Source organism: Schistocerca piceifrons, chromosome 3 (genome assembly GCF_021461385.2).
Source record: "Schistocerca piceifrons isolate TAMUIC-IGC-003096 chromosome 3, iqSchPice1.1, whole genome shotgun sequence".
NCBI classification, from domain to species: domain Eukaryota; kingdom Metazoa; phylum Arthropoda; class Insecta; order Orthoptera; family Acrididae; genus Schistocerca; species Schistocerca piceifrons.
This window is the reverse complement of record NC_060140.1, coordinates 391,199,424-391,218,991: the sequence shown is the minus strand read 5'-3', so window position 1 is coordinate 391,218,991 and position 19,568 is coordinate 391,199,424.

Below are 19,568 nucleotides of genomic sequence, written 5' to 3'. Positions count from 1 at the left end.
TCGATTTAGAAGAGATAGGGGATCCAGTATTAGAATCGGAATTTAAAAGAGCTTTGGAGGACTTACGGTCAAATAATGCAGAAGGGATAGATAACATTCCATCAGAGTTTCTAAAATCATCGGGGGAAGTGGCAACAAAACAACTATTCACGTTGGTGTGTAGAATATATGAGTCTGGCGTTATACCATCTGACTTTCGGAAAAGCATCATCCACACAATTCCGAAGACGGCAAGAGCTGACAAGTGCGAGAATTATCGCGCAATCAGCTTAACAGCTCATGCATCGAAGCTGCTTACAAGAACAATATACAGAAGAATGGAAAAGAAAATTGAGAATGCGCTAGGTGACGATCAGTTTGGCTTTAGGAAAAGTAAACGGACGAGAGAGCCAATTCTGACGTTACGGCTAATAATGGAAGCAAGACTAAAGAAAAATCAAGACAAAGGATTTGTCGACCTGGAAAAAGCGTTCGACAACATAAAATGGTGCAAGCTGTTCGAGATTCTGAAAAAAGTAGGGGTAAGCTATAGGGAGAGACGGGTCATATATAATATGTACAACAACCAAGAGGGAATAATAAGAGTGGACGATCAAGAACGAAGTGCTCGTATTAAGAAGGGTGTAAGACAAGGCTGTAGCCTTTCGCCCCTACTCTTCAATCTGTACATCGAGGAAGCAATGATGGAAATAAAAGAAAGGTTCAGGACTGGAATTAAAATACAAGGTGAAAGGATATCAATGATACTATTCGCTGATGACATTGCTATCCTGAGTGAAAGTGAAGAAGAATTAAATGATCTGCTGAACGGAATGAACAGTCTAATGAGTACACAATATGGTTTGAGAGTAAATCGGAGAAAGACGAAGGTAATGAGAAGTAGTAGAAATGAGAACAGCGAGAAACTTAACATCAGGATTGATGGTCACGAAGTCAATGAAGTTAAGGAATTCTGCTACCTAGGCAGTAAAATAACCAATGACGGACGGAGCAAGGAGGACATCAAAAGCAGACTCGCTATGGCAAAAAAGGCATTTCTGGCCAAGAGAAGTCTACTAATATCAAATACCGGCCTTAATTTGAAGAAGAAATTTCTCAGGATGTACGTCTGGAGTACAGCATTGTATGGTAGTGAAACATGGACTGTGGGAAAACCGGAACAGAAGAGAATCGAAGCATTTGAGATGTGGTGCTACAGAGGAATGTTGAAAATTAGGTGGACTGATAACGTAAGGAATGAGGAGGTTCTACGCAGAATCGGGGAGGAAAGAAATATGTGGAAAACACTGATAAGGAGAAGGGACAGGATGATAGGATATCGGCTAAGACATGAGGGAATGACTTCCATGGTACTAGAGGGAGCAGTAGAGGACAAAAACTGTAGAGGAAGACAGAGATTGGAATACGTCAAGCAAATAATTGAGGACGTAGGTTGCAAGTGCTACTCTGAGATGAAGAGGTTAGCACAGGAAAGGAATTCGCGGCGGGCCGCATCAAACCAGTCAGTAGACTGATGACAAAAAAAAATCCATTAGATGGGAAGCAACTGCAGGCACCGTTGATATAGCTTTTCAAAAAATTATTGAGTGGTTATCTGAAAATGGACTCTCCTGTAAAAAAAATAGTCATACCAACAATTGATGTAACACACGTGGGAGAGTCAGTAAATAGGGTAAAATACTCCAAATCATTGGGTACGCATACTGATGAAAACTTGAACTAGAAGAAGTATATTACTGAGATTCTCAAACAATTTTTTTTTTTTATTTCGCTCTTCATATAACTGCTGATCTTGGAAACAAAAGACATTAACCTTTTGAGATATTTTGCATATTTCCGCTCAATACTGTCTTGTGGAACAATTTTCTGGAGTAACATAGTGATTGCCCAAAAACGATCGGTAAAAACCCTATTTCTCTGCTTCCTGCTACTGTCCCATTCCTTTCATCCCAGAGCTGCTGTTCGTTCTCACTGTCACTATTTCTCTTCCGGTTGTCATTGTCTGTGACCCACTTCCACTTTCTCCTGTTCTCTATTTCTGTCCTACTGGCACTGGCTCCTTCACTCTTTTCCTAGCACTACTCCATCGCTGCCAATATGTTCCATCACCACTGCGTCACTCTCTCTCACACATTGTCACTGTCTCCTTCGCTCTTCCTATACCACAAGCACTGTCTAGCATCTTCCAATATTTATTACTTTCCCGTCCCTTTCCCACTGGTTCTGTATCCTTCTCCCTCAACATAAAAAGCGGGAATACGTTCGCATGCTATAATTTTTGGAAAATTGTTACCAGCGCTGGGGCAGGCAAGAATGACGCAGCTGGTACCCCACTTTTCACTCACAATCTTCTAAACTGGAGGGTATTCGATTTTTTTGGGCTCAAATAGGAGAATTTTTCCGCTGGTTCCCTTAACTCATATGAAAAGAACTGAAAAGAACTTTATGAGACTGTTTAGTTATGTGAAACTGAAATAATGCAAAACTAATTTTACGCGTCATACCGGATTTTACGTACACAAAAATTTTACACGTGCTTCAATACTACAACGTGGTGTTCCCAGAACCCTTCTGATGTTATCGGGACAGCATATTTCTCCGTGCCACGTTACTTTATAAACTACATTTTCGCCTCACACTGTTTTACTTCCGTATTTCACTTGTACAAGGTAAATTTGAACCTCTATGTCTCAGAAAACGTTAAAACTATCTAGAAAAATTTCAAAGCTGTTCGAGATCGGTATCTTAGAAGTACCCTGTGTGACCAAAAGTATCCGGACACCTGACTGAAAATGACTTACAAGTTCGTGGCGCTCTCCATCGGTAATGCTGGAATTCAGTATGGTGTTGGCCCACCCTTAGCCTTAATGAAAGCTTCCACTCTCGCAGGCGTACGTTCAATTAGGTGCTGGAAGGTTTCTTGGGGAATGGCAGCCCATTCTTCACGGAGTGTTACACTGAGGAGAGGTAACGATGTCGGTCGGTGAGGCCTGGCGCCGATCGGAGTGGCCGTGCGGTTCTAGGCGCTACAGTCTGGAGCCGAGCGACCGCTACGGTCGCCGGTTCGAATCCTGACTCGGGCATGGATGTGTGTGATGTCCTTAGGTTAGTTAGGTTTAATTATTTCTAAGTTCTAGACGACTGATGACCTCAGAAGTTAAGCCGCATAGTGCTCAGAGCCATTTGAGGTCTGGCACAAAGTCGGCGTTCCAAATCATCCCAAAGGTGTGTTCTGTAGGATTCAGGTCAGGACTCTATGCAGGCCAGTTCATTTCAGGGATGTTATTGACGTGTAACACCTCCGCCACAGGCCGTGCATTATGAACCGGTGATCGATCGTTTTGAAAGAGGCTATCGCCCTCCCCGAATTACTCTTCAACAGTGGGAATTAAGAAGGTGCTTAAAACATCAATGTAGGCCTGTGCTCTGATAGTGCAACGCGAAACAACAACGGGTGCATGCCCCCTCCGTGAAAAACACAAGCACACAATAACACCACCGCCTCCGAATTTTACTGTTGGCACTACACACGCTGGCAGATGACGTTCATCGGACATTCGCCTTACCCTCACCCTGCCATCGGATCCCCACATTGTGTACCGTGATTCGTCACTCCACACGACGTTATTCCACTTTTCAATCTTCCAATGTTTACGCTCCTTACACCCAGCAACGCGTCGTTTGGCATTTACAGGCGTCATGTGTGGCTTATGAGCAGCCGCTCGACCATGAAATCCAAGTTTTCTCACCTCCCACCTAGCTGTCACGGTACCTGCTGTGGATCCTGATGCAATTTGGAATTCCTGTGTGATAGTCTGGATAGATGTTTGCCTATTTATTACACGCTACGGCCCTCTTCAACTGTCGGGGGTCTCCGGCAGTCAACAGACGAGGTCGGCCTGTACGCTTTTGTGCTGTACGTGTCCTTCATGTTACCGCTTCACTATCCCATCGTAAGCAGTGGACGTAGGGATGTTTATGAGTATGGAAATATCGCGTACAGACAAAAGTGACACCCAATCACCGGACCACATTCGAAGTCCGTGAGTTCCATGGAGCGCCCCTTCTGATCTCTCCCTATGTCTAATGACTACTGAGGTCGCTGATATGGAGTACCTGACACTAGGTGGTAGCACAATGCACTTAACATGAAAAACGTCTGTTTGTGGAGGTGTCCGGATACTTTTGATCACATAGTGTAAATAGTAAAAATTTCAGCCATTTCCTGTGCGTAGCTGTCCTGGTTATGTTACAGAAAAATGGTAAAACAACGCTTTCTTTGGGGGGGGGGGGGGGTCTTCCAAGGAACCGCCTATGATCTAATAAATTTTTTTTGTTAACGGGAATATGATACTTCTAGATAAATGCCTAGTGAGCATACAATTAAAATTTGAGTAATTTGCTGTGGTTATTTATTATTTACATATCATCTCATACAGGATTTTAAGTGCGTATTTTAGGCGTTGAAGTAGGGTAACTTTGAATACATCTCGGAAACGGATGAAGATATCGAGAAAATTTTCCAGGCTGTTCGTGATCTGGATCTGAGGAATGCGTCGCAAACGCTTTAACCATTTGCATGTAGAGCCTTCTGGGAATCCGCGGCTCGGTTATGGTACAAAACGATGCTAAAGAAACCCTTTTTTTGGGGTTTTCTAAGGAATCTACATTGAACTGATGGTGCCTCCATAGGCCCCGTAAGATCTACCGTATACTACATCAAAGGCAGAAACAACCAAACGATTTGATCCATTTGCCTAAGCAGGATTAAGTTTGCAGTTTTCATATTGTTACCATGCCCTCCAGGACAGTGGTACTAAGAAGTTCCTTCTGTTCGGTGTAACTAGTCCTTAGCCCGAGAGCTATCCGAAACCCTTGAAACTATCTTTCTATCACCAACAGAACCCGAGATGTGAGCTACGGGAGAACGCCGTTTTTAAACGCGGCGTTTTGGATCATATTAGGTAGTCCGTGATGTCGCATGCGTATCGATAATATGTGGTGTTAACCCACGGACGTCGTGTAAGTACGTCTTCAAGGAGTTAGGCATTTTAGCTCCGCCGTCACAATACATATATTCACTGATGAAATACATCATAATTAATCCTTCACACTTCGAGAAAAATAGTTATGTCTCTACCTACAATACAAGAGGAAAAATGACTTTTATTACCCATAATTGAAGCTTTCAGCGGTTAGGAAAGGAGTCAAATGCACAGCAACAAAACTTTTGATTATTTTCCGAATATTTTAAAATGTCATACAGCGCAGCAAGTTTTAAATCTCACTTAAAATCGTTTCTTTTGGACAACTTCTTCTATTCCAATGGCGAATCTCTTTTCAAAAACTGGTAGCCAGTAAAAAAACCCTTTTTATAGGTATGGTTTCATGAGTAAAACTAAAGGAACAATTAGGTCATTAATTTTAACACACATCATGACACACATCTGGTAAACTGACTCGTTCCACATTTCTAGACTTGATGTGTGCCGGAAGCCTATGTGGCTCCAGCCAGAGTAGGTCTTGTCGGCCAAGTCACCAAGACGCTTTTTAGAGGTTGTGGATTCGAATCTCGCTCACGACACGAGCGAATTTTGTCTTGAGTTTGTGTTCGTCTGAGCGTGTCTGTGTGTGTAGTGGAATACAATTTTGTGAAGTAGTTCTCAATAAACTTACTTGAACTTGAACAAATAATTGATAACTATACTATGAAGTCATTAAATGGCAGTAATTATAGCAAACATGGGTCAGAAGTCGGTGTCTATAAACTACATATACCTAAATAAAGATAAAAATATCCGTCTGACCAACATCCTGTTGCACAACTGACGAAGGTGATAAGGCAGACGTCATCCGAACGAATTTGGTCCAAGGCACAGTGATTTTCGTACACCGTTTGTGTTGGATTTTATTGTACTTAGTGATTTTATTGTACTTAGTGAGGAATAATGATGAATATAAAAAGCATTGTGGTTGTTTGGCCTAACTGTCGAACGAGCATATTACAGTTAACGGAAGGTAAAATGTTCGTGTTGAACCCAGAACAATCATCATGTATTCGTTTGTTTGTCTAAGTTTATTTGCTATTTTTGTTGCTAGTGATTAGTGGGTCCAGTGGGTCACCACTGTTCGAAGTCCTCCCCTAGCTTCTTTCATTACTCTGTGTCCTCTGCTATTGTTGGCATGATGCTCCACACCATGACTGCTGGCCATTCTCCATCCTCTTCCTCTCCTTCTCTTCTAGTTTTTCCTCTTAGAGGCAGGTAGTTTATTGTCAGTTTCTCTGTAAACAACCGCAGGCATATCAACAGAATATACAGTGTCCCAGAATTCGCGTCCACGTGAAAAACTGTGTATAAGGAGATCTGTATATTATTATAAATCCCATGCAAGAGCCGGCCTGTGTGGCCTAGCGGTTCTAGGCGCTTCAATCTGGAACCGCGCGACCGCTACGGTCGCAGGTTCGAATCCTGCCTCGGGCATGGATGTGTGTGATGTACTTAGCTTAGTTAGGTTTAAGTAGTTCTAAGTTCTAGGGGACTGATGACCTCAGATCTTAACTCCCATAGTGCTCAGAGCCATTTGAACCACTTGAACCCAAGGCTTAAGGGTTTATCGAAACGTGTTTCACATCCTCGACATTGCACTGGATCCGACGGATTAACTAAACCAGAGACAGGAAGTTACAGTGAATCACGATTTTTACTCTTTTTACCCTTTTGCCATGATGACTGGTTTGTATTGAGCGAAATCTACCGGACGAAAACCCCCATTAGTTGCTCTTGCGTCATCACCGATTCAAACGTCTGTGTTCAGACTCCAGTGTAAAGCTTTGATATGAGGCCAAATTTATTATAGAAGCTCGTATCAGACTTCATGTATTACGATCAACATATTCCGACAATTAGGTAACCAGCAATGTTGTGTTACTAGTTTGATAATTCTACCCATTCATGAGAGCGGCCGTATGTAGGCACACAAGTACTCGTTACATTTTCATAATCCTTTTATTAATTTATTGGGAAAGTGTAGTCACTGTTTCTGTACGCTTAAAAATAATAACTATTAGGTATAGCTGTTCGAATTTATAACTTTTATTACGATAAATTCGTAATGGTTTCAATTTCCGTTATAGCTTTTAAGAAAATCTCTCTAAAATTGCTTTTGTGGCTGACCAAAGACACCATATCTTTCGCAAATTCAGCTCTTTACAAAAATTATTAGAATTAGAGTGGTGCCGATATGCTGTAATGCCAGCTATTTCGTTGCTCTCACAGTCGAGTTGTCAAGTAAGGGATCATCTACTCACGGGTCATAGACGATTACAGAGTGAACGTCAGATACCTCGCTTTTCCAGAATCAATGAGCTATTTCCTCTGTCTGATGTCAAGCCCTGGCCCAGTTTTTCTGCTGCGAATGCCAAATGGTTCGATTCTCCTGTCGTTTTGTTCTAGTGTCTTCTTATTTCTTTTCTTTCTTTTTCTTCCTTACTGTTGAGCATATAAGTTCACCGTCATTCGCAATACCTATTGTGCTGATATGCGGCTGTTGACAGATGCTACGTAATGGCTTTTACTCGTGTTTATTGCTGTTACCAAAGATTTATTAGTTCCCACACCACGGTTTCCTAATGGGTTTCTTCCTACCCACATTGTGGAAGTGGGTCACTTGCGCTAAGTACAGAATCCAAGGTAACCACTTGTAAAATCCAAGGGTGTCACTTGTATAGGACCCGTTGTGGGGATCCAAGATGGCTGACATAGTCAATTTGTTCTACTGAGGTTTTCCATGATGTCACAGTGGTAGTTGGTTACTTAAGCTTAGAACACTCATAGAATCCAAGGTGACCACTTGCAAAGTCCAATATGGCCATTTGTGTTAAGTATATAACCAAAGACGGCCGTTTGTCCCACTGGGTTTTTCCTATGATGTCATGTGATGTGGAAGCTATTCATAACTGACCTACTTACCTTGTGGAAAGTTACCAGCTCCAAACAGTTGTACCCATTTCTGTGGCGCTACAGTTGGCCCATCCATCACACCTCCACCCCATCCACACATCTGAAAAACTTGACATACGTACTCAGAACACTCCAGTGAAAAGTTGATCATCATGAAGTGCCATCAGAGGTCCACTGCCCTCAGGCTGAATTAAAGCAGGACAGTACAGTCAAATGCAGTTATTAAACTCTCTTAATTATTACTGTTATTATTATTATTATTATTATTTATATTTTTCTGAGACCTTAGGTCTGGTTAAAAATGGAAAGTGAGGCGGACCTTCATCAAGCGTTACTTCCTTTTAACTGTATGGTATATGTTACATTGTATTTAGGAACTTTCGGGTTATTGAACACGTATCAATAATTACGGATTTCTGTAGTTGTATATATGCGTTTAGATGTAGCTGTATTGCATTGATGTACTGGTGGATATTGTATGGTATGACTCCTTTATTATTATTATTATTATTATTATTATTATTATTACTATTATTCCTTGCCTGTATATGTATATGGTTCCCTGATTTCCATTTACCTCTCCCTCAGCACAGTGGCTCCCTGATGTAGTGTATGATACATTAGAGTGTAATCCAAGTCAGCACACTGATTTCCAGACAAGATCCATGAAGCAGTGTCTGATACAATGGTGCAGAAAACAAGTCAAAAGTTCTTTCCATATTTTTAATTTCCACTATCTCCAATACCTGCACAGACAGGTGAGTTCCCAGCATTTAATAATGCATCAAAGAAATATGTGCTGTTATTCATTACAACGTACAAGTTGTACGCAACTGACAGCAACATGTTGTTGTAGGCATGTCGTCGTATTGGGAGTTCAACACAGAGATGATTTTTGAAAATGCACGATTTAGTGACATGATAGTATTGTTTTCGGACTATTAATGATGTCAACTATGCTAGCATTCAGCACAGATAACTGCAATGTTCAATGGTTAAACACCTGCAGTGTTACTGAATTCCCCTACGATAGGTGTGACAGGCAGACAGTAACAGTGAAAGTGTGCAACCGTCAGAATTCTATGCAGTACACTGACGCCAGTAATCTACATTCATAAGCTTGATGTATGCTAGATCAGCTACCTAGCGTGTGGTGGATTAACATTCTGATTGGCTTCCTTATGCATATAGATTTTACAGAAATGTTTGATGAAGTCTTATAGATTAGAACATTTCACAAGAAGAGGAATTCATTGCTACAGATTTTATATATTAACCCAAATCACAAAGAATAAATTATTGTCTCTCTTTCAGTTGTGTTCTACTGCTCCAGCATATTGAAAAAAGCACACAGTTATTTGAAAAACAATGCGGAGTAAAGATTGTGAACGATGCAAAAAATGTAAATGTCGTGTGACTAGGGCCTCCCATTGGGTAGACCGTTCGCAATTCTTTCAATTTGACGCCACTTCGGTGACTTGCACATCGATGGGGATCAGCCGGCCGAAGTGGCCGTGCGGTTCTAGGCGCTGCAGTCTGGAACCGCGAGACCGCTGCGGTCGCAGGTTCGAATCCTGCCTCGGGCATGGATGTGTGTGATGTCCTTAGGTTAGTTAGGTTTAACTATTTCTAAGTTCTAGGGGACTAATGACCTCAGAAGTTGAGTCCCATAGTGCTCAGAGCCATTTGATGGGGATTAAACGGTGATGATTAGGGAAACACAACACCCTGTCCCTGAGTGGAGAAAATCTCCGACCCAGCCGGAAATCGAACCCAGGCCCTTAGGATTGTCGAGCTGACCACCTTTTTTTTTGGTAGGTATTGTTCGTTGCGTTTGGTCTGAGCAGACGTCACAAGACATCCGTTCAAGTTGATCGTTGATTTCTTTACTCAGTTTTTTTTTTATTACAGAGAGCAAACAGCCCTCTGACCGAGCACGCTGAGCTACCGTGCGGGCACCGCTCAGCTACCGGGGGCGGACTTGCTAATGATGATCAAAAGAAAAAAATGACAGTGTCTGACCAATAAGTTTAAAACAAGGTTTTCCCTGATGCAATGTGGTGCAATGGCTGTCGGAACTATATGTAGCTAACAAACATTCCATAGCTCGTAAAGCATGCATGATTGTCAAATTTAATTTACTCCACCCCTATGAGGTCACAATGTATCAAGACACTCTACTTAGTTTCGACCTTGTGACAACACTCCAGCAGACCCAATAGTGCAACCAGCCACCCAGAACTCAGCACATCAACATTTTCGCCAGGTACCACATCACAAGCCGTAACATTGCCAGCAGCATCATCTGCAGCAGCATAATCAGCAACTGCAGGAGCCACACCATCATAAAAACAAATGTTCAAATGTGTGTGAAATCTCATGGGACTTAACTGCTAAGGTCATCAGTCCCTAAGCTTACACACTACTTAACCTAAATTATCCTAAGGAAAAACACACACACCCATGCCCGAGGGAGGACTCGAACCTCCGCCGGGATCAGCCGCACAGTCCATGACTGCAGCGCCTGAGACTGCTCGGCTAATCCCGCGCGGCACACCATCACAAGTAGCAGCCCCAACGCTCCCAGTCAACAGCATAGCAGCTATGACCTTTACACTGGTACCAGCATGTAAACGTTCCCTACCCCCAGTCATCCCGCTGCCTCCCTTCCATACCCAAAATAAACCTATTACAAAAACTAACAAAACGCACAGTAAAAGCAAGTTTCCGGTTGAAACTAAAACTACTCAGCTAACTTTTCCAGATGCTGACGACAAGAAGGTCGAAATCATCTGAGAACCACAAGCCCTAGCACATTCCCCCTCCTTTTTGCTCAGCAGATCCTGAGTTTCTAAACCCAAGAATATTTCTCACACCAATGCAAATCCAGCAACTCATGAGACAGACTCCATCATCATCGAAACAAACGATCCCCATTCCCATACAGCCCTAATGCAAATTATCCCCTTTTTTGGAGGAATTGCATCCATAACAACTGTCATGAACCCTCCAACAAAACAACTACAGCCTCCACGCTGCCCTCTTACTTCACAGCAGTAATAAAAAAGGGTGACTTAGAAAACACAGATAAAGAAATAGAAATGAACTGAATCTCAATCAAGCACCACAGTGTGCAAGACTGTGCATTCAGAGTGCTAATGGATCTCGCTTCTTAGTAAGCATAATCTCAGAATCACCCAACTTCGTCGCCAAACTTATCAAAAATGGGGCCCTAATTTACCGTGGGAAGTATTCCGTAGAAGCATGTAAGGGCATCACTTTCATCAATGCCACAAATAAAATGACCACTTGACCGAAAATTGCAAAAACCCAACATTTGTCCACAGTACAAGCTTAAACCTCAACCTACCTACCAGACCTGCATCTGATCTCACCCTACCTTCTCCCACAAGTGCAAATGTAAACCACCTCTTCAAACCATTGATCCCACGGTCCCCATGTGCACAGTTGATTCATCAAACCACACAAACAACTCCCCCTGTCAGCACTGAAAATATTATCCATATCATAACCTTAGTGCCGCAAGACACACCCTTTTTAGAGACTCTACATTATACAGCAAATAATACTCGCCACACGGTCTACCTTCCATCTCAAGACGTAGGTCACCTATTTCCAGAGTCACACCCATTTCATTTTTGATTGCGTCGAAAAAATACTCTAAACCTACCCCTCAACACTGAACACATTTGTACTGAAAATATGGCAGCAGACACAACAAGTTATAGAAAAATATCCGTTCCCTACATTCCGATAAACATCTCCTTATCCATACCCTCCAACAACTTGAAATCCATGCCATCCTGCTCAACGAAACATTTCTCCGATCCTACCATTCCATGTGGATGTTTCCTTGCACCCTATATCACACTGATAATCCCAATCGTATTTCCCATGGCGACATACCCATCGTCCATCCCTGAAATCTCTCTTCTCCTCTCCAGTCGCTTCTAAGTCATCCAAACTCACATTAAACCTATCACTATCTACATCTGTCCTAACCATCCCACCCCTTACGATTTCTTAACTTATCTAGACCGTAACTTTACCACATACATAATCGCAACTGACTTCATCCTTCAATCGCACACACCTGCCGAAAAAATACGGTGGCGTTAGTTTATCAACGTCTTTGATGGTCACGATATCGATACACCTGTCGACATCCGTCCTGACACAGATACTATCCAGGATGCCATTATTGTCTCCCCTAATCTCTTTAGGAACATCGCAGAAGAAGTCCTAGAGCCATCAGGGAGTGATCAGCTACCTTTCTCCAAATCTCGCAGCTTATACCAAACAGAACCCATCTCAGACGGAATCATTAGTCCTGACAAATCCAGGATTATTTCTGTACAGACGGGAATGCGTACTGTGCTCAAATCCATACCCTAATCAGAAACTATGATTCCCATCTGAAAATCCTGGCAACATCTTAAATGAGACTGAATTCCTACAACACACCATCGCAGATGCAATTTTCAATCATATCCCACTCCAAACTCCGTACTATGTCCGTCATACTCTTCCTTCAAAGGCTTTTGCCCTCTTCCAAAAACCCACTGAGTCTACAAAGAATTCCTCCATGCTCGAGACTGGGACATGCTCATACGCTACTGACAGCTCCAGCGACATGTTCGTAGTTACTTACAAGCCACATGATGTCCAGATGCATCCATGAGCTGAACTAAACAAAATGATACTTCCTTAAACCCACAGAGTACTGGAAAGTATTTCATAGACTCTCCAGATAAAAACCCACTTCTGCCTATCCCAGCCTACATAACAGACCACTCATAATAACCTCACCTAGCCCAACCACTTCGTATATTACATGAAAGACATGGTCACCATCTGACAACCCAACTCTGATTACTGGATAGACACCTATGTATATGAACGTACCAACGCAGCTATCTTACTTCTTGTATCAAACTTCCAGTAGCTACACAGCACTCCATGAACATGTCTCAACATGTCAATAACAACTGAAGACATTTCAAAGAACACTCGCTAAAAAGCGAAACACTGCACCTGGCCACATAACAGTTACCCGTCATTATCTCAAGGACTGCCCCAGAGCTGACATGAAAACCTTGCCAAACTTTACAATACCATCCTCTACAACATGTTACGATGCAGAGCAGTGGAAAACGTCCACTCGCAGACCTCATTCTTCTGCCCTATTAATTTCAAGTCACTTTTCAGCAAAACGCCTTAATCCATTCTTACCTAGCACATGCATCGGCGTCTTGCAAACACGTACCCCTATCAACTCAATAAAAGGACATCCACCGTAATTACCTTCCTTGATATACAAAAATCCTTTGACTGGGTATGGTATTCTGGAGCGTTGTTCAAACTACAAGCCTGTGCACGTCCAGTTAACTATGTCTGCCTTACAGGATCTTTCTTTCAACGCTATGCTACATACTGTATGCCACCATCAACCATACCCTCTACTGCAGGTGCACCTCAAGGCTCTATCCTTCCATCGCTTCTTTACATTCGGTACGCCGTAGACATTCTCAGATCGCCGCTCCCAGTCTACCTCTACGTATATGCTGACGACAACGCCTGCTTGTTCACTACCATGTCTCCCTTCAACGCCACTTTAATCTCCTGGTCGAAATGTGTGACACGTAGAAATAACAAGAAAATCCACAGAAAAGCCAGCTACTAACAGGCCACGCCTGGGGTCTACATCCTCCTACCATTATCCTCACCTATAAATTCTCATCCTCGTCTATACCAAAGTCATCTGGATCACCAACTCCTTTTTGATCCTGCAGTCATTATTAATCACGATAAAAAGGAATTAAAGACATTAGCTGTCAGTGGGAATTGACTTATTTTAATGAGGCAGCTAACGTTTTTAATTGATTTGCATCTTGATTCACACTGGCTGCAGGGTATGTCCAACAAAACAGACTCAACATCCCTTAGTATTAGTGCATTAGTAAGTAAGTACAATACTTACACTAAGAAGCACAATTTATTTTCATAGCTACTGAAACTAACAAATCTCATATAATCACGAGAGTTTGCTGCTGTAATCAGCATAGAAACAATTTTATAATATCTGAAATTCGGCGTTGAGGCTAATCATGTCTAAGCGATTCTTCCTGTCTCTTGATAAGTATCCAAGTCCTCTGAAGTCTTTTTTTCTTATTCTTGTGGAGAAATTTGTTTACGCTTTCTGCATGCTCAGACGAGTGTGTTTCAAAAACAGTGGGGAGCATTGAGAAAGGGGATGTATCTGTGAATGAAGTGAAGCTGGAGCTTGAGACCATTACGCAAGTTGTAGAGCGGGGAAGAAATGTACCTTCATAACTAATAAAGTAAAAGATTTTGTGTTACACCTGGCACAGTATCAGCAGTAAAAATTTCAAAAGGGAGTCATAACAATTTGTCAAACTGTTGTAGATTACCTTATGAAATGAATACTGTTGAACGCTGTACCTGATTAGGAAAATGTAGATTGTTTATTGAAGTGCCTACAAGAAAATAAAACTTTCAGAGTTAATGAACATTTACTATTTGACAAGAGAGAAAATTCACATGTTTTCTAGGAAAGACAAAGTATCAGAATTTGGGATAACGCCTCATAAAAAATGGGTAGAATTTCTTGAAGAATGTGTTTCTGAAGAGCAATGTTCAGAACTGTTTCCAGTTGTGGAATGCTATTTCTGCATTCCAGGGCGTAATGCAAACGTGAAGAGAGTATTTTCTTTAGTGAATGCTCAGTGAATATATTAAAGCAACAGACTGGCATTAACTTCGATCAATGCAGTGCCTATAATTCTGTATAACATCAGGAATACGATTTGTATTGGTTTTCACAGACTCATTCAGAATCAGAGAACGTTCCTTTCTTCTGTTCAACACACAGAGAAAAGTGTCTGGTACGAAGCATAGTGTAAGACAGATCTTAACACCAACAACACAATTACGTAAATTTTAGTGATTTGTGTTTAATTTTTTAATTAAAATGCTATATAACGAAAACTAAAAATAAATTTTCTTCGTTAATGACAACTCTTTTGCCGATGGTGTTGATGCTTGGACTACGTCCTTGATTTTGCTTGTCTGATTATTGCAACCGTAATATTGCACCTCTCTCGCACTTTCATGCTTTACCCATCGTCTCCCGTCGGAACTCATCAACTCTCACCCCCTCCCTCTCCCCCACCCCCCCCCCCCACACACACACTACTAAACCCGTCAAGGGATATACCCCTCATTCCAACACTAGTGTTGACTCCCCACCTCACCCCTTACTTCCATTTTTCTCCCCGCCACTTCCTCTACCTTGCTGACTTTCAGTCACTTCCTGTGGTTCCACAAGGCCCCACAATCACATTCATCATTCCTCCTTCGTCATAGCCATGACTATTTTGATGCATCGCCGGTATACCGTAACATCACTGACATTTACGTAAGCGATTTTATTTTAAATGTAACGTGAAATCATCTATAAGCTTCTCTAAGCTTTTCAGTATTCTCCCCCTGTGTGCTTCTTTTTTTTATATTAATTTTGTCACCCGGTTTTCTCCAAAAATCGTACATATTGTCCACCATTGTGTTTTTAAAAACTATCATCTCTTGTCCTCTGTTTTACTTATTTTAAGCCGTCCTTTCAATTTGTTTAATCTACGGCTGAAGTGAGATTTTACCCGCTGTCAATCCACCCCTTTTGAGAGAAATTGAAATAGCATTAAAGAAATAAGAAAATTGGCGAAACATTAGCGCTTATACTCCTCCTTCCTACGGACTCGTAACCGGGATACACTCACACACCACCGGCAAATACAGAGACACGTCGTATTTTACTAAATGCTAAAAAACAGATATGTACCAGACACAACGCCACTCTCCCCATTAACTCTTCCAAGTACTGGGAAACATTCTACCTACTAAATAACAGTAATTCCATTCCACATTGTCCACTCCACCATAACAACATCCCTTACCTGACAACCTCAGCAAAGCTGAACACTTTACATCCTATTTCTCATATATCCTCCCAGTTCCTGACGCCCCCAGTTTTGACTACTCCCTGTTCCCTATAGTCCGTGGACGCACAAACACTGTAAGCAATACAAACATCCCGCTCTGTATCCAAGATGGTTTTCAAAATATAACGAAGATGTAAACGAATATTATTAAAAGTGTAAATTTTACAATAATTTTTAAAACTATAAAAAGATTGAATTTAGTTGGTGTTTGCTTAAAACACCTGCTGACAGCTCCCCCCCCCCCCCATATTGGGGATTTGGATACAATTACAATAAAGAAAGAGAAAAATGGTGAAACTGAGGTCATACTGTCCTTGTTTAATAGCTGTCAGTTCTCTAGCACATTAATGTTTAGGTACCGAAATTTAAAAACATATATTACCTGTTCATTATCTGGCACTAATTCTCCCAGAGGACAAGAGTACTTGAGTTTTGAATTACCTGCCAGGGCAAGTTAAATATACGTGTGCTGCAGGAAGTAAGTGTGAGCTATTGGCCAGATTAAACTTAAGAAAGTTTTGTATTTCTCTCCATTTTTCAATATGGAGCAAAATATAAGCGTGCTTCTTGAATTTTCATGCTTCCTACCATTTTATACATAACATGATAGAGCTTCTAGCAGATATATCCAATTTTTTAATTTCCTGACATGCACATTCCAAACTTTTTGAGAAGTGTAGATGTCGACCACGATTGGTGAACCGCATGCTTAATGGAATGGATGACTCACTTTTGAGAGCTATCTATTAATAGCCCCTAATGGATGAAATCTGTATTTGAATGCTAAGGATCTGTTGTTGCATTTTAAAACTTGCCTCTTTGCATGCTAATAGTGCTGTAAATATGGAGTCTCGAGTGTCCAGTGCTGCTAGCACTTCACTGCCCTGCTTGGTCTGTTTGGTGACTGTAGTTTGTGACAGTCGGTGGAGGTACTGCAGTGGCAGCAAGAAATGGAAGAGGTCCTCCAGGTGTCTCACTCGTTTAAATAAAGACACAACATCTCTCATTCTACCCTACTACACTCACACAGTAAATGTTGAATGTGAAACCAATCAAACTTAAATCAGAGTGGTTTGAGGAAATACAGTTCAGTTTTAGAATTTCGTCACCATTTTAAACTTAGGACGATTAAGCTGTTAACACAAGGAACGTTACACGCTGTCCTCAAGTACGCCATCTTAAATTTTCTACTAAGGACAAATGATGAGGCAACCACACTGGCTATCCTCGTATCCACAGCAATGCCGTCCTTGATCCCCATCTTGGATACTGACATCATATAGGTTGTCCTTATATTCCCAGGACTGCAATCTTGGAACGCTATCTTGGATTCTTATGTCATAGAGGATTTCCTTAGGTCAGCCTTCTTGAATTTCATCCATAGAACACTTTATCTATGTCCACCACGTTTAATTTTTTAATTTCCCCTTATTTCATACTTAAAAAATTTAGCTATTTTGAATTTCCTAAGATTTTTTTTCAGTCCCCATCATTTTATACATAGGGCACCTGGCTTATGTCCACTGTGAGATCATAGGACTGGGGGTAGAACTGAGGGAAAACTTTGGCAGCAATGCAATTTTTTGACATAATCGAAAAGGTTATATGAAATGTGGCAACAATGAAATCTGTCCCTCCACCCCTTAACAATAAAAGAAAAAGATGGCTAACGGCGTGTAGTTGGAAGAATCAAGGGAACCTGACTAGGTCATAAGTCAGCACTTTTACATTTTTCCTCTTCTTCTTCTAGTTAATATTTGGCTCATCGGTTTAGAAGTGTAGTATGTCTGTCTGCCTGGGCTCTTGTTTATTCCGTCTTGCTGTCTTTCACCGTGCCTTAACGATAAATCTTTCACCGTTCTGTGGTAATCGTCTGCCATAAGACCTTTAGAAAGCAACTGAATAACCTCCAAAATTGTAATGCAGTATTTTCCTTCAAAGTGACACTTGCATATTATTGAAGGTCACTGGTGATCTTAATATAACACCTAATTTTAACGTTATTTCTATTATCACTACTATTATTCATATTTAGGACATTACTAAAACAATATTTTTAAGCTCAATGTAAGGACATTTACATCGAATTATACGGACACTGCACTAAGTATATTTCATGCCAAAGAAAGGCAAACTGATGAGAAAAGCATTCTCTCTTTCCTTGAGCTGGAATCACACGAACAGTGTGTGAGCACTGTGGGATGTAAGCACTATGACATTGGAAGTTTGGATCAGTCCGGGAAGTGTGCACGGATAGTCAGAATTGTTAAAGCGACCACTCATGAGAAGCCTGATATCTGGTTTCGAGACCAGGATCGGCGCAATTTTTTTTGTCTATAGAATTACAATGCAGTTGGTGTAACATCGTACTCGCAATTTGCGAATACATTTCATGATTTAATACGGCTTTAGAATGTCAGCAGTGCCGGTTCCTTCAGACATTCAGGAATTTATGAAGGACATTTCCATTGAAATGCACAGACATTATCAAATACAATCACTGCACTACCTGTATTTCATGACAAAGAAAGGCAAACAGAAGAGAAAAACATTATCTCTCCCTGTACGGGAACATAGACATTACGACATGTGGAAGTTTGTATCGGTTCGGGAGACGTCCACAGATAGCCAGGGTGTTCAAGGCGAGCGCTAGTGAAAAACGGGAAATACGGGTTCGAGTAGCAGTCCGGCAGAAATTTCCATTTGTCTGTAGTAAACCATACAGCTGACGTAATATCTTGCTCACAGTTTGCAGATACATTTAATAATATACGGTTATATTTATGCAAATTGACATTACAACAGGCAGTGGAGCCATATCTAGTACCTAAACAACTGATTGCTGCTGTAATGAGTCAACTGAAGACAGATGCAGAATGATATAGGATACTGTTGACGACTTTTATTCTATTCAACAACACGAAGAAACTTATTAGAGGTATAAATCGAGGTAAGACACCCTTTAAATCGTCCAACATTAGTGCTTCGAGACCAGATTACATCTCATTAATAAATGGTCACAACGCCCATGTTGGCTGAAACCAGACGTAAACAGTAATGAAATCCTAAACTCAGATTGGAATGTATACCGCAGAGACAGGCTGGACAGTGAAGGGGGAGGCGTGTTTATAGCGATAAGAAGTGCAATAGTATCGAAGAAAATTGTCGGAGATCCGAAATGTGAAATGATTTGGGTGAAGGTCACTGTTAAAGCAGGCTCAGACATGGTAATTGGATGTCTCTATAGGCCCCCTGGCTCGGCAGCTGTTGTGGCTGAACACCTGAAGGATAATTTGGAAAATATTTCGAGTAGATTTCCCCACCATGTTATAGTTCTGGGTGGAGATATTAATTTGCAGGATATAGACTGGGAGACTCAAACGTTCATAACGGGTGGCAGGGACAAAGAATCAAGTGAAATTTTTTTAAGTGCTTTATCTGAAAACTACCTTGAGCAGTTCAACAGAGAACCGACTCGTGGCGGTAACATACTAGACCTTCTGGTGACAAACAGCCTCGAACTATTTGAAACAGTTAACGCAGAACAGGGAATCAGCGATCATAAAGC